Here is a 15,018-nt window from a genome sequence, read left to right as displayed (position 1 = left end):
TAGAACGGGCAAAGTCCTGGCCAAGGAGGGATTGGGCCACACACAGGTTGGGGCAAACAACAAGGTGACAAAGTCCAGGCCGAGTTCAGGTAGGACTAGGCTTGTGACGGTATCAGATTTTCATGCTGCGATTAATTGATTAAGGTTTTGCCACGGTATACGGTATTATCACGGTATTCTATTATTAAATTTAAATTATTAAATTTCCACCTCACTTCAATTTCATTGCTGAATTTAGGGGCTTTGGTTCACTTATGCACATTATTATATAGTCAGTCAGTACAGACTCTGTGAACCAGGCCTAAAATAGGTCATCAAGCAGTGTCTGGCCTAACTGGTGATAACTGGTCCTGGCGCTCGGCTCCGATCCGATGGCCTGGTCATTAAGAGGGCAAATCCTTGTGGTCAAGAAGTGGTTAAACCTGAAGGAGGTGTTGTTTATAAATGACTTTACTATTGCTTTAGGCCTGGTTCACATGTATGCGGGTTGGTGGTTCACATGTATGCGGGTTGGCGGCCCACATTTGCACAGGCATAGCAGCCCGTTGATTTGAACGGGCTGCTATGCCCTCATTTTCCGCAGAAAAAAGGTGCATGCAGCATTTTTTTAAAATTCAGTGGCCTTGAAATCCATCCTGCTTTTGCACCATGCGACTAACCTGCAGTTCCTGCTCTGGCAAGCTTTCTGCATTTTTTGTAGACACTGCTTGATGGCTATATAATAATGTAATGTGGGCTGCTATGCGTGTGTGTGTGTATATATATATATATATATATATATATATATATATATATATATATATATATATATATATATTTATTTATTAGAGCTGCACGATTCTGGCCAAAATGAGAATCACGATTTTTTAGCTTGGAATAAAGATCACGATTCTCTCACGATTCTCTGTGTAACAAAAAAAAAAAAAATTGGGATAACTTTACTGTTACGTTTTTTTTTTTTTATTATTCATTAAAGTCTAATCATTGCGTTTGAAAGACTGCTGCGCAAATACAGTGTGACATAAAATATTACAACAATCGCCATTTTTTTTCTGTAGGGTCTCTGCTAAAAAAATATATAAAATGTTTGGGGGTTCTAAGTACTTTTCTAGCAAAAAAAACTGATTTTAACTTGCAAACAACAAGTGTCAGAAAAAGATCCAGTCTTTAAGAGGTTAAACTTCCTTTCTCCCTGGCAGAGGGAAGGAAAAGATACAAATGTAATCATTTTTGTTTATAGTTACTGGGAGACTTAATGCTGAAAGGCATTAGCTGTGTGAGTGAATGAGTCATCCAGCTCACTGAAATGTATCAATTCACAAGTCAGGCAGACTTGACAGAGAAACTCGGTATTTTAAAAATGCCACAATAACAATACCGTGGCTATGCAATACCGCGATATATCGAATTACCGAAAACCGGCATATGTCTAGGTAGGACCAGAGTTAATCCACTCACCAGCAGGCAGGTACAGGGTAAATCCACACTCCAGGCTGTAGACAGGGACAGGGTAAATCCACACTCCAGGTTGGCAGGCAGGTACATGGTAAATCCACACTCCAGGTTGTAGGCAGGGACAGGGTAAATCCACACTCCAGGTTGACAGGCAAGTACAGCTTAAATCCAGACTTGTAGAAAGGGACAGGGTAAATCCACTCCTGAGGATTGGCAGGTAGGATTGAAGAGGCCTGTGGGAACCAATAGGAGAGTCTGTGTTCTCTGGCCGCAGCCTAGAGACACACAGTCCGGCAAACAGCAGAGCAGACACAGGTGGAAATCTCCTTCCAGGACCCTGCTCCACTATTTAAGAATGGAGCTGCACTCATGCTGGTGGCCAGGTAACCCCCAGTCTGCCGTCGAGTTGCCTCGGCAATCAGCCCCGCCCCCCTCTGCTCCAGCCACACAAGGAGTGTGTCCTTTGTTCCCAGGGGGGAACCAGACTTTTTGGTGACTGGCTGGGGAGGGGAGAAGGACAGCACAGTCTGGGGGAGGGAATCCATTGCTGGGGAAGAGAAAAATTAGGGGGGGGGGGGGGGAGTAGGGCCCGTGACAGTAGGCATACACCTATATAGCACCATGCGGCTAACTACACAGGTTCCACTATATGCCAAGGTGAACGGCAAATGCAGGATCAAGTGCCTGGAGCAAACTTTCCTCAAGGTATACACCTAGAGTAACTGATCTGCAAACTGCTAAATAGCCCAGAGCAATAAGCAGTCAGATCTTGAAATTAGAAGAATGTGGAACTCTCTTCCACAATTGGTGGTATCAGCGGGGAGTATTGATACTTTGAAATGCATCTCCAACAGTCCCTTAAAAGAACACAACAAACAGGGAAATGATTATCGTCCCTGACACACACCTACACAGGTGGAACTGGATGGACTATTGTCTTTATTCAACCTTGTTACTATGCTACTATGTTACATACAAAAATAAAATAGATTTTCAGCTACAGAAATTCAGGAAACCACTTGTACATGCTCCTATTGAGCGAGGAAGGCATTCTAAGTCCAGGTCCTAAAGTATCAAAGCAGCCTCACATCCCATTGTACTCTACGAGGAATGTACAATATGCCCTTCCACTATTTATAGGTCATTTCACAATAACAATTCTGTGGATTTTCTTCCACTGGTCACCTGACTTAGGATTGCACAGTTTACTCTTACACTGATTTTTGTACTGGAAAAATAGAAACAGTGCTGAACTTCCTCAATCAGTAATGCAGAATCTGAAGCCTAAATATTTGAAGAGAGTTTAAAAAATATTTTTATAGGTTTTATTATTAAAAGCTTTAGTAAGCCCTCCCCTGAAGTGCAGTGAAAAATGGATTTTTGTAAAATATTACCGTAAAATCCTTTTCACTTAGCTCATTGACAGACGTAGTCCTCGGTGATACAGCACCTTCGGGTTATGTTGCCTCCACAGGAGTAGGACTAGACAGGAAATAAAATGCTCTGGCCACACCCTAGGGGCAGTCCCCGAGGGTATATCCTCTCTCTCTCTGCCACAGCAAATCAGTTATGTCACAAAAGCAGTGTTTAGAGAATTTAACCCAACCCAACTCAAAAACAGAGGGGCGGGTACTACGTCTGTCAATGAGCTAAGAGAAAGGGATTTTATGGTAAGATTTTACAAAAATCCATTTTTCTCTATCGCTCATTGACAGACGTAGTCCTCGGTGATACAGCACCTTCGGGACGTCCCAGAGCAGTATCACTAATGAGGGGTGGGAAAATGGAAATCAAATCCAAATCTAGAAGGCCCAACCGGTGCCAACTAGAAGTTTACAATGCTCATCCTTAATGATGAGACTCAACAAAAAAATTTTCAAACAGAAAAAAAACCCTCGAGGTAGACCACCGGTCTCCTCAAATTGCGGCCTGCAAAACCTTGTGGCCAAATGAGGCATCCGCCTATGCCATCACATCAATTTTATAAAATTTTGTAAAGGTATGTACCGACGACCAGGTGGCCGCCTTACATACCTGGACCACTGACGCCTGATGGAGAAAGGCCCAGGAAGTACTGAGCGCTCGAGTGGAGTGCGCCCTAACAGGGAACGGAGGACTCTGACCCTTAAAAGAATAAGCCTGTACCACCGTCTGTCGAATCCATTTGGCAATAGTCGCGGCAGATGCAGGCAACCCCTTTCTGGGGCCATCCGTGATCACAAAAAGTGAATCCGTTTCACGGAACGATTCCGTAGCCTTCAGGTATACCCTGATTGCCCGAACCACATCCAAGGAATGCAACGCATGTTCCCGATGATGATTGGGCTGAGGACACAAGGAAGGTAGTACAATATCTTCATTCAGATGAAAATCTGAAACCACCTTAGGAAGAAAGGATGGCTTAGGATGGAGTACTACCTTATCCCTATGAATCACCAAGTATGGGGACTGGCATGATAAAGCAGCCAGTTCTGACACCCTGCGTGCAGAAGTGATAGCCACCAAGAAGGCCACCTTCTGGGATAAAGTATGCAAGGGAATCTCCCTGATGTTTTCAAAAGGAGGTTTCTGTAGAACCGACAAAACCAAATTCAGATCCCAGGGCGGTAAGGGCGCGCGGACTGGTGGAGCCAGGTGCCGCACCCCCTGGATGAAATTCCGCACCAAGGCCTAGGTAGCTAAAGGTTTCTGAAAGAAAATTGCTAATGCTGAAACTTGACCCTTGATGGTGCTCAAGGCTAGCTTCTGCTCAACCCCTTTTTGCAAAAAGGCCAATATTCTAGTCACCGAATAGGTACGTGGAGGAAATCCTAAAGATTCGCACCACGCGATATAAGTCTTCCATGTGTGATAATAGACTCTGCTGGAAGTCGCTTTCCTTGCTTTAATAAGGGTAGGAATGACTGAAGCTGACAACCCTCTGTCCTTCAGTACTTGGGTCTCAATGGCCAGGCCATTAAAACCAGCGACTGTAAAGCACAATGGTAGATTGATCCTCGAGACCGCAGATACTCCCTGAGACGCAGTTCCCACGGAATGTCCGCGACTAGCAAGTCCAAGTCGGCCAGGCCGGCTTGACGAGGCCAGCCTAGAATTTCTAGGACCACTGGCACTGACGGGATCTGAACCAGGCGTCCCTAGAGCTATCTGGCCCCGACCATCCGACAAAGTCTGGTCGTTTTCTGTTCCCACACATTTATCCGACACCTGATTCCTATCAGGAGCGGTGATCTCTCCTGGTTGAATTTCAGGGACCAAAGTCACCCGGCTAGAGGCTTCTTGGTCTGTCTGGTCAACCAGATCCGATTCCTGTGGGGAATTGAGACTAATCTTAGGAAAAGGTAAAGGAAAAGATCTATTCAGGGAACGGTGACTACCGCTCCCTGTAGTACTTAAATGTTGGAAGGGAAGAATCGCCCCGGTAGTAGTAGTCGATGCTCGATCTAATGTCCTGAATACCGGTGAAAACGTCCCCCCACCCTCAACCCGGATGGGGGCGCACCTTCAGGCTGTGTAATCCTTTGCTTCGGGTTTGGCTGAGTCGGTCCTCTGTTTGTCCGACCAGCCTTTCTTGAGCCCTCCTGGAGGAGTCTTGCCTTTCCCGCTTGTTCCAGCCGCGCGTGCGAACCCTTTATGGGCGGTAAAGAAAGGTCCTCGCTTGTTGCGAGGTCCCTTAGCTTTAGCAGCCTGTGGCAAGAAAGTGCTCTTGCCCCCAGTGGCATCCTTAATAATTTCATCTAGGATGGCCCCAAATAGGCGATTCCCCTGAAAGGGGAGATTCGTCAAGGTCTTTTTGGAACCTAGGTCAGCTGACCAGCATTTTAACCACAGCACACGTCTGAGGATTACCGCTGACATAGATGCATGCCCTAATAGGGGAGTAGCATCCAAGGCTGCGTCACAGACAAACTGTAGCCCTTGTATAATCTGTTCCATCAAATCAGATGTTCCCTGGGGGATATCTTTTCCCCTTAGGTCTTGGCGTACCAATCTCGCCCATTCCGTTAGTGTCTGGGAAACTAGACCAATAACAATTACTGGTCTAAATGCTGACCCTATCAGGGAGAAGATAATGCGGGACTCCGCTTCCATCTTTCGATCCACCGGATCCTTAAAGGACGAAGTGTGCTACACTGGGATAACCGTGGCTTTATTCAGCCTGGAAATAGGTGGATCCACCACTGGTGGTACCGTCCATTTCTTAATGAGGGATTCCTCAAACGGATAGTGTCTAGCAATACGCTTGGAAATAGTAAAGGTACGCTTAGAATGCTCCCATTCGCCTTTAATTTTATTACCAAAACACTTGGGTACAGGAAAAACCTTCACCGTTTTGATGGGCTTGTTAGTACCAAAGGGAATCTCTGTTTCAGTTGCCTCTGCCGGTAAAACCTCAAGTCTTAAGGTTTCCCGCACCGCCACAACTAGTGCGTCCACCAATGCTTCTTCCTGAATTATGGCGGAAGAATGAACGTCCTCCTCACTGTCTGAGGGAGCTTTACCTGAGATAACAGCCCTTGCAGAGGGACCTGCAGCTGCAGTGACCATCTCTGAATCTGAGTCAGAGGTGTCAGATAATATAGGGGTAGGCGGGGGTCGCTTTCTTGACCCCCGTCCCTGACAGGCCGCCTCCACCCGAGCCACCATAGACTCCAAAACTGCTGTAAATGCATCCATACTCTGTGCACCAGCGGGTCCCGTGGCCCCCTCGAGGGAAACAGGTGGGGGTACTTGTGTGGCAGGGTCCATGATTATTCCAGTAACTACCCGGAAAATACAATCCAAACTTAAATAAAAACTTTTTTTTTTTTTTTTTCAGACCCCCAGCGCCACAAAAACCCCTCAGTGTTACCTGCTAGATATCCCTATCGATCGAGAGAGAGAGAGATAGACCCCCAGGCTCACCACTTGATGCTCAGAGTTCACTGCAACAGGTTACAGCGCTGTCTTCACAAACAGGAAGTCTTTTGGCTGGCTGCCCGGGAAGAAAGGAGGCGGCTCCGCCCCTCTGCACGCCTTCCGACACCTCCCCTAGCTCCACGAGGTGTTTGAGTCACCTCAAACATGGCCGCCCCCATGCTGCAGACACGAGGCTACGCCAAAATGGCGGCCTCGTGCGATCTACGGCGGTCTGATACAGCATAGCGGCGTCCTGCAGAGTAACTAGGCATCGCAAAATCTTTCTCTCATGGAGATCAGCTTGACCGGCGGTACCGAACCCTGGCGGAACCGCGTGGCCGTCGGGAGACCTGCTTCAGCTGGAGGAATGACCTGGCAAGCCGCATACCTGTCCTGTGGCTTCTGACAGGTAGGATGCTTCTAGTAACACAGTAAGATTCCAGTGCTGCCACATATTACAATCATTTTAAACATACTTTGTAATTAGATTGTCAGCTCCCAAACCAAGCCTGCTGGCTTTTTGTACACACAAAATCACACTCAATATAGGGGGATCTGTGCTATGTTATAGGATAGAGGGGAACCCATCCTTACCATTACAGAGAGGGGCCCGCGTTCACCACAAGACCCGTCGGGGGAAAAGGGGAACATGCTACTCACCATACCGGAACCAGGCGGGCGCCAACTCCTGACAGTACCCCTCTCCACCGAAGTTGGAGGGCTGTCGACCAATACGGACGCCGTGACTCATGGTCCTTGGCGTTTCAGCGAGACGTTTAACTCGCAGGGTCAGTCCCCTCAAGTGGGACTATGTCGCGGCCGACCCAGCGCGGAGCTATGGCCTGCACGCGCTCGTAGGCTGAACTGGGGTGACCACTGGATCTCAACATCCCGCCCGTCGCCCAGTTCAGCTTTTTTGCTTGAAGATCTCACAGGAACACTGGAGAAAAAAAGCTGTCTAAAAAAATATTTTCTAAGAAAAAAATCCTGCCAGGACCGAAGATCCCAGCAAGGTATCTAGGTCCTTACTCCTGACTAGACAGAAAAAAACTGATTTGCTGTGGCAGAGAGAGAGAGGATATACCCTCGGGGACTGCCCCTAGGGTGTGGCCAGAGCATTTTATTTCCTGTCTAGTCCTACTCCTGTGGAGGCAACATAACCCGAAGGTGCTGTATCACCGAGGACTACGTCTGTCAATGAGCGATAGAGAAATACTTTTTAATTGTGAGCTTATGGCACATTAGCTTTCAATTATCCAGAACCACAGGTTATATTGCATCCTACAGGAGGAGGACACTAGGCAGAAAGAAAAAAAAAAAAAAAAAAAAAAAGACTTGGATACGCCCATTGGGCAGTCCTAGGTGGTTTACTCAACCCTTTCTGCTATAGGCCTTCCGTTTTGTAACAAGCAGTGTCAGAAGTAGAACAACTACATAGAGGGGTGGGTGCTGTGTCCATCAATGAACTCAAAAATTGATTTTACAGTAAGTCAAAAATCCCATTTTCTCTTTCGTTCATTGACAGACACAGCTCTATATTATTCAGAAACACAGGGACATCCCCAAGCAGTGCCAAACATGAGGTGTGGGACAACAGAAAATCCCAAGGCTAAACCAATAGCCTAACAGGTAAACAGGAGCCCAACAAAAAACAACTGGAGCCCAACCTGAACCCCCAAAGGAACAGACCCTCTAAACAGCAGCCTGCAAAACTTTGCAGCCAAAGGAAGCATCCGTAGATGCCAAAACATCTCCTTTGTAGAATTTAGTGAAAGTGAGGGGTGGGATAACAGAAAATCCCAAGACTAAAACAATAGACAACCAGGTAAACAGAAGCCCAACAAAAGACAACTGGAGCCCAACCTGAACCCCCAAAGAAGGAACAGACCCTCTAAACAGCAGCCTGCAAAACTTTGCGGCCAAAGGAAGCCATCCATAGATGCCAAAACATCTCCTTTGTAGAATTTAGTGAAAGTGTGCATGGACGATCAGGTGGCCGCCTTGCAAACCTGTGCCACTAACGCCTGAAGAACAAAGCACCAAGTTTTTAACCAGTGCCGTCTCCTCTACTGCCTTGGGATGAGTCAGATGTCTAACCCCTTGTATAAAAAAGGTACACACCAGGGAGTGCATGGCCAGAGGTTGCTAAAAAATGGATTTTTGTAAAATCTTACCTTAAAATCCTTTTCTCTTAGCTCATCGACAGACGTAGTCCTCGGTGATACACCACCTTCGGGTTATGTTACCTCCGCAGGAGCAGGACTAGACAGGAAATTAAAAAGCTCTGGCCACACCCTAGGGGCAGTCCCAGAGGGTATATCCTCTCTCTCTGCCTCAGCAAATCAGTTATGTGAAAAAGCAGTGCTTAGAGAATTTAACCCAACCCAACTCCAAAACAGAGGGGCGGGGACTACGTCTGTCGATGAGCTAAGAGAAAAGGATTTTACGGTAAGATTTTACAAAAATCCATTTTTCTCTAGCGCTCATCGACAGACGTAGTCCTCGGTGATACACCACCTTCGGGACGTCCCAGAGCAGTATCACGACTGAGGGGTGGGAAAATGGAAATCAAATCCCAATCTAGAAGGCCCAACCGGTGCCAACTAGAAGTTTACAATGCTCATCCTTAATGATGAGACTCAACAAAAAAATTTTTCAAACAGAAAAAAACCCTCGAGGTAGACCACCGGTCTCCTCAAATTGCGGCCTGCAAAACCTTGCGGCCAAATGAGGCATCCGCCGATGCCGTCACATCAATTTTATAGAATTTAGTAAAGGTATGTACCGACGACCAAGTGGCCGCCTTACATACCTGGACCACTGACGCCTGATGGCGAAAGGCCCAGGAAGTACTGAGCGCTCGAGTGGAGTGCGCCCTAACAGGGAACGGAGGACTCTGACCCTTAATAGAATAAGCCTGTACCACCGTTTGTCTAATCCATTTGGCAATGGTCGCGGCAGATGCAGGCAAACCCTTTCTGGGGCCATCCGTGATCACAAAAAGTGAATCCGTCTTACGGAATGATTCCGTAGCTTTCAGGTATACCCTGATTGCCCGAACCACATCCAAGGAATGCAACGCATGTTCCCGATGATGCTTGGGCTGAGGACACAAGGAAGGTAGTACAATATCTTCATTCAGATGAAAATCTGAAACCACCTTAGGAAGAAAAGATGGCTTAGGATGAAGTACTACCTTATCCCTATGAATGACTAGGTATGGGGACTGGCATGATAATGCAGCCAGTTCTGACACCCTGCGAGCAGAAGTAATAGCCACCAAGAAGACCACCTTCTGGGATAAAGTAAGCAAGGGAATCTCCCTGATGTTTTCAAAGGGAGGTTTCTGTAGAACCGACAAAACCAAATTAAGATCCCAGGGCGGTAAGGGCGCGCGGACTGGAGGAGCCAGGTGCCGCACCCCCTGGATGAAATTCCGCACCAAGGATTTGGTAGCTAAAGGTTTCTGAAAGAAGATTGCTAATGCTGAAACTTGACCCTTGATGGTGCTCAAGGCTAGCTTCTGCTCAACCCCTTGTTGCAAAAAGGCCAATATTCGAGACACCGAATAGGTACGTGGAGGAAATCCTAAAGATTCGCACCACGCAATATAAGTCTTCCATGTGTGATAATAGACTTTGCTGGAAGTCGCTTTCCTTGCTTTAATAAGGGTAGGAATGACAGAAGTAGACAAACCTCTGTCCTTCAGTACTTGGGTCTCAATGGCGAGGCCATTAAAACCAGCGACTGTAAAGCACGAAGGTAAATAGGTCCTTGAGACTATAGACACTCCCTGAGACGAAGTTCCCACGGAACGTCTGCGACTAACCTGTCCAAGTCGGCCAGGCCGGTTTGAAGAGGCCAGCCTAGAATTTCTAGGACCACTGGCGCTGATTGGATCTGAACCAGGCGTCCCTAGAGGTATCTGGCCCCGACCATCCGAGAAAGTCTGGTCGTTTTCTGTTCCCACACATTTATCAGATACCTGATAGTTATCAGGCAAGGTGATCTTTTCTGGTTGAACCTCAGGGACCGAAGTCACCCGACTAGAGGCTACTTGGCCTATCTGGTCAATCAGATCCGATTCCTGTGAGGTATCGGGACTAATCTTAGGAAAAGGTAAAGGAAAAGATCTATACAGGGAACGGTAACTACCGCTTCCTGTACTTAAATGTTGGAAGGGAAGAATCGCACCGGTAGTAGTGGTTGATGCTCGATCTAATGTCCTGAATACCGGTGAAAACGTCCCCCCACCCTGAAATTGGGTGGGGGCGCACCTTCAGGCTGTGTACTCCTTTACTTCGGGTTTGGCTGGGTTGGTCCTCTGCTTGTCCGACCAGCCCTTCTTGAACCCTCCTGGAGGAGTCTTGCCTTTCCCGGAAGTACCAGCCGGGCGTCCTTTATGGGCGGTAAAGAAAGGTCCTCGCTTGTTGCGAGGTTCCTTAGCTTTTGCAGCCTGTGGCAAAAAAGTACTCTTGCCCCCGGTGGCATCCTTAATGATTTCATCTAGGTTGGCTCCAAATAGACGATTCCCCTGGAAAGGGAGATTGGTCAAAGTCTTTTTGGAACCTAGGTCAGCTGACCAGCATTTTAACCACAGCACACGTCTGAGGATCACTGCTAACTTAGATGCATGCCCTAACAAGGGAGTAGTGTCCAAGGCTGCGTCACAGATAAACCGTAGCCCTTGTATGATCTGTTCTATCAAATCAGATGTCTCCTGGGGAATATCTTTTCCCCTAAGATCTTGGCGTACCATCTTCGCCCATTCTGTAAGTGTCTGGGAAACTAGACCAATAACAATTACTGGTCTAAATGCTGACCCTATCAGAGAAAAGATAGTGCGGGACTCCGCTTCTATCTTTCGATCCACCGGATCCTTAAAGGACGAAGTGTCCTCTACTGGAATAACCGTGGCTTTATTCAGCCTGGAAATAGGCGGATCCACGACTGGTGGTACCGTCCATTTCTTAATGATGGATTCCTCAAACGGATAGCGTCTAGCAATACGCTTGGAAATAGTAAAGGTACGTTTAGAATGTTCCCATTCTCCTTTAATCTGATTTCCAAAACATTTAGGTACAGGAAAAGCCTTCGCCGTCTTGATGGGCTTATTAGTCCCAAAAGGCCTCTCTGTTTCAGTTGCCTCTGCCGGTAAAGCCTCAAGTTTTAAGGTTTCTTGCACTGCCACAACTAGTGCGTCCACCAATGCTTCTTCCTGAATTATAGCAGGAGAAGAAGCGTCCTCCTCACTGTCTGAGGGGGCTTTACCTGGGATAGCAGCCCTTGCAGAGGAACCTGCAACTGCAGTGACCATCTCTGAATCAGAGTCAGAGGTGTCAGATAGTATAGGGGTAGGCGGGGGTCGCTTCCTTGACCCCCGTCCCTGACAGGCCGCCTCCACCCGAGCCACCATAGACTCCAAAATTGCTGTAAATGACTCTATACTCTGTACACCGGCGGGTCCCGAGGCCCCCTCGAGGGAAACAGGTGGGGGAATCTGTGTGGCAGGGTCCATAATAACTCCAGTTACTTCCTGGATGATATAATTCAAAGTAAAGAAAAAACTTTTTTTTTTTTTTTTTTTGACCCTCAGCGCCACAAAAAACCCCTTAGTGTTACCTGCTAGGGATCCCTATCGATCGAGAGAGAGAGAGATAGACCCCCAGGCTCACCACTTGATGTTCAGAGTTGAACTGCAACAGCTTACAGCGCTGTCTTAGACAAACAGGAAGTCTTTTGGCTGGCTGCCCAGGAAGAAAGGAGGCGGCTCCGCCCCTCTGTACGCCTTCCGGCGCCTCCCCCAAGCTCCACGAGGTGTAGAATCACCTAAAACATGGCCGCCCCCATGCTGGAGACACGAGGCTACGCCAAAATGGCGGCTCGTGCGATCCAGCAAAAAAAATGGCGGCGGCCTGTGCTGACTAGCGGTGTGCTGCAGGCACACAACACTCTCTCTGCATGGGGATATGGCGTGTTTGGCGGTACCGGCCCTGGCGGACCGCATGGCCGTTCGGGAGGCCTGCTATTAGCTGGAGATCTGACTTGGAAGGCAGTCTACATGTCCATGGCTTCTGACTGGTAGGTAGCTTATACTTAACCCATAAGATTCCCAGAATGCCACAGATTACATCTTTAAAACATGTATACAATAGATTGTTAGCTCCCAAACCAAGCCTCCTGGCTTTTGCACACATAAAATCACACTCAAAATAGGAGGATTTGTGACATGTTATAGGATAGAAAGAAACTCTTTCTTACCATACAGAGAGGGGCCCGCGTTCACCACAAAACCCGTCAGGGAAAACAGGGGGAACATACTACTCACCATACCGGAACCAGGCGGGCACCAACTCCTGACAGTACCCCTCTCCACCGGGGCGGGAGGGCTGTCGACCGATACAGACGCCGTGACTCATGGTCTTTGGCGTTTCAGCGAGACGTTTAACTCGCGGGTTCAGTCCTTTAATGGGACTTTGTCGCGGCCGACTCAGCGCGGAGCTATGGCCTGCACGCGCTCGTAGGCTGAACTGGGGTGACCACCGGATCTCAACATCCAGCCCGTCGCCCAGTTCAGCTTTCTTGCTTGAAGATCTCACAGGAACACTGGAGAAAAAAAGCTGTCCAAAAATCCTTTTAGAAAAAAATTTCTTGCCAGGACCTAAGATCCCAGCAAGGTATCTAGGTCCTTACTCCTAACTAGACAGAAAATAACTGATTTGCTGAGGCAGAGAGAGAGGATATACCCTCTGGGACTGCCCCTAGGGTGTGGCCAGAGCTTTTTAATTTCCTGTCTAGTCCTGCTCCTGCGGAGGTAACATAACCCGAAGGTGGTGTATCACCGAGGACTACGTCTGTCGATGAGCGCTAGAGAAAGTAGACCACAAAAGGCCGACACCTGGCCCTTGATGATACTCTAGGCCAATTTCTGCTCAACATTTCGTTAAAGAAAAGTCAAAATCCGAGCTACCGAAAAAGAGCGAGGGTGAACTCCAATTCACTCACACCACGAAATGTACGCTTTCCACGTACGATGGTGGATTAACCTAGGAGGTAGACTTCCTAGCCTTCAGCAGTGTCGGAATCACAAACCCAGGCAAACCGCTATCCTTAAACACCTGGCTTTCAAAAGTTAGGCAGTCAAAGCCAGACACTGTAAAGCAGGATGGAAGATCGACCTTTGGGCAGTAGATCTTCCCTGAGAGGCAGTCTCCAAGGGACGTCGGCGTACCAAGACAAACGAGGCCAGTTGGGAGCCACTAGAATTACCGGAATCCCATCAGCCTCGATTCTATGCAAAAGCCGTGGCAGAAGCTTGAGGAGGAAAAGTAAATCAGACGATACTGGCCCCACAGGGGGCCACCAGAGGATCCGGTGGCCTTGCCAAACATCGGTACCTTTCTGTTGAGCCAGGGCGCCAACAGATCCACATCGGGGGTTCCCCGCCGGAGACATATCTGATGAAACATACCCGGATGAAGGGACCACTCCCCTTGGTCCAACCCCTGCCGACTGAGAAAGTCCACCTGCCAGTTTTCCAATCCTGGAATGTGTATGGCGGTGAGGGCAGGAATGAAGAGTTATGCCCACGAGAATTCCGGCTACTTCCAGGGCTGCCAACACACTCTTTGCCCACATAATCCCACCCCCATTTTCTTGGCCACCCTGTGCCCCTAATAGACACAGGGTGACTTACACATAAGAGGGGCCAAGGGGGCTGAGACATGGATTTCCCAACCTCTCTAAGGTAAGCTGTGTTCTACAGGCCCCCTAACCAAAGTGACCCCCCTAATGAAGGGATGCCCCCATCATGCCAGAAAAGAAAGTCCCCCTAATGAAGGTATGCCCCCATCATGCAAATGGACTCCATTCTAAACTTCTGTACCAGCAAAAAGCAGTTCAGGGCCTTGAAGTCCAGAATCGGACGTACATTTTCCTCCTTTTTTGGGACCGTGAACAGGTTTGAATGAAAAACCCTGAAAACGTTCCAATACCGGAACAATCACACCCTGAAGCAACATGTCTTGCACCGCCCCAAAGAGCTTGAAATCGGTCCGGGGACAGACTCACATTGGAAGAGAAAAACCTTTCCAAAGGGCAAGAACGAAAAACTATCTTGTAACCAGAAAGCATCACTTCATGGACCCACTTGTTTACCAAGGAGGTCTACAGGTCCAGGAACCAGCGAAGACGTCCACCCACCCTAGGTATGGGTGAGGGCACACCTTCATGCTGAAAGATCCGCTGGTCTAGAGAATCCCACTCTTGGCTTGCCAGACCAGGGTTGCTTGGAACCTCCCGAAAAGGACTTGAAAGATTTTGAACCCTTGTCAGTAGACCCTGAAGGACGAAAAAATTTCTTGTGAGCCGAGAAAGACGGGCCATGTCTGCAACCAGGTTCTTTTTCCTTCCCAGACTGTGGAAGAAAAGTACTCTTCCCCCGTGAGACTCCTTATGATGTCATCCAGAGTAGCCCCCATCAGAGGATCTCCCTGAAAGTGTAAATCAGTCAGAGCTTTTTTTTTTTAGAAGTCTGGTCTGCAGACCAACACTTAAGCACCACTGACAAAACACACAGCCTGGAAATCAGAGGAGCCGCGTCCAAAGAGGCCCCACAGACAAATTGCAGCCCCTGGACTAACTGGCCTGCCAATTAAGCAAAGT

At 48.0% G+C, this 15,018-nt stretch overlaps 1 protein-coding gene across 3 annotated transcripts in view; it reads right to left on the bottom strand.

Annotated features, from left to right (window-relative positions):
- CCSER2 (coiled-coil serine rich protein 2) overlaps nt 1-15,018 on the bottom strand; it is a 124,525-nt gene that overhangs the window by 85,011 nt on the left and 24,496 nt on the right. The gene's annotated exons all lie outside the window — the stretch shown is intronic.

The sequence above is a fragment of the Pelophylax lessonae genome, assembly GCF_965119305.1.
Source record: "Pelophylax lessonae genome assembly, chromosome: 9".
NCBI classification, from domain to species: Eukaryota; Metazoa; Chordata; class Amphibia; order Anura; family Ranidae; genus Pelophylax; species Pelophylax lessonae.
The sequence above is the reverse complement of the archived record's forward strand: the minus strand, read 5'-3'. Positions and strand labels throughout refer to the sequence as shown.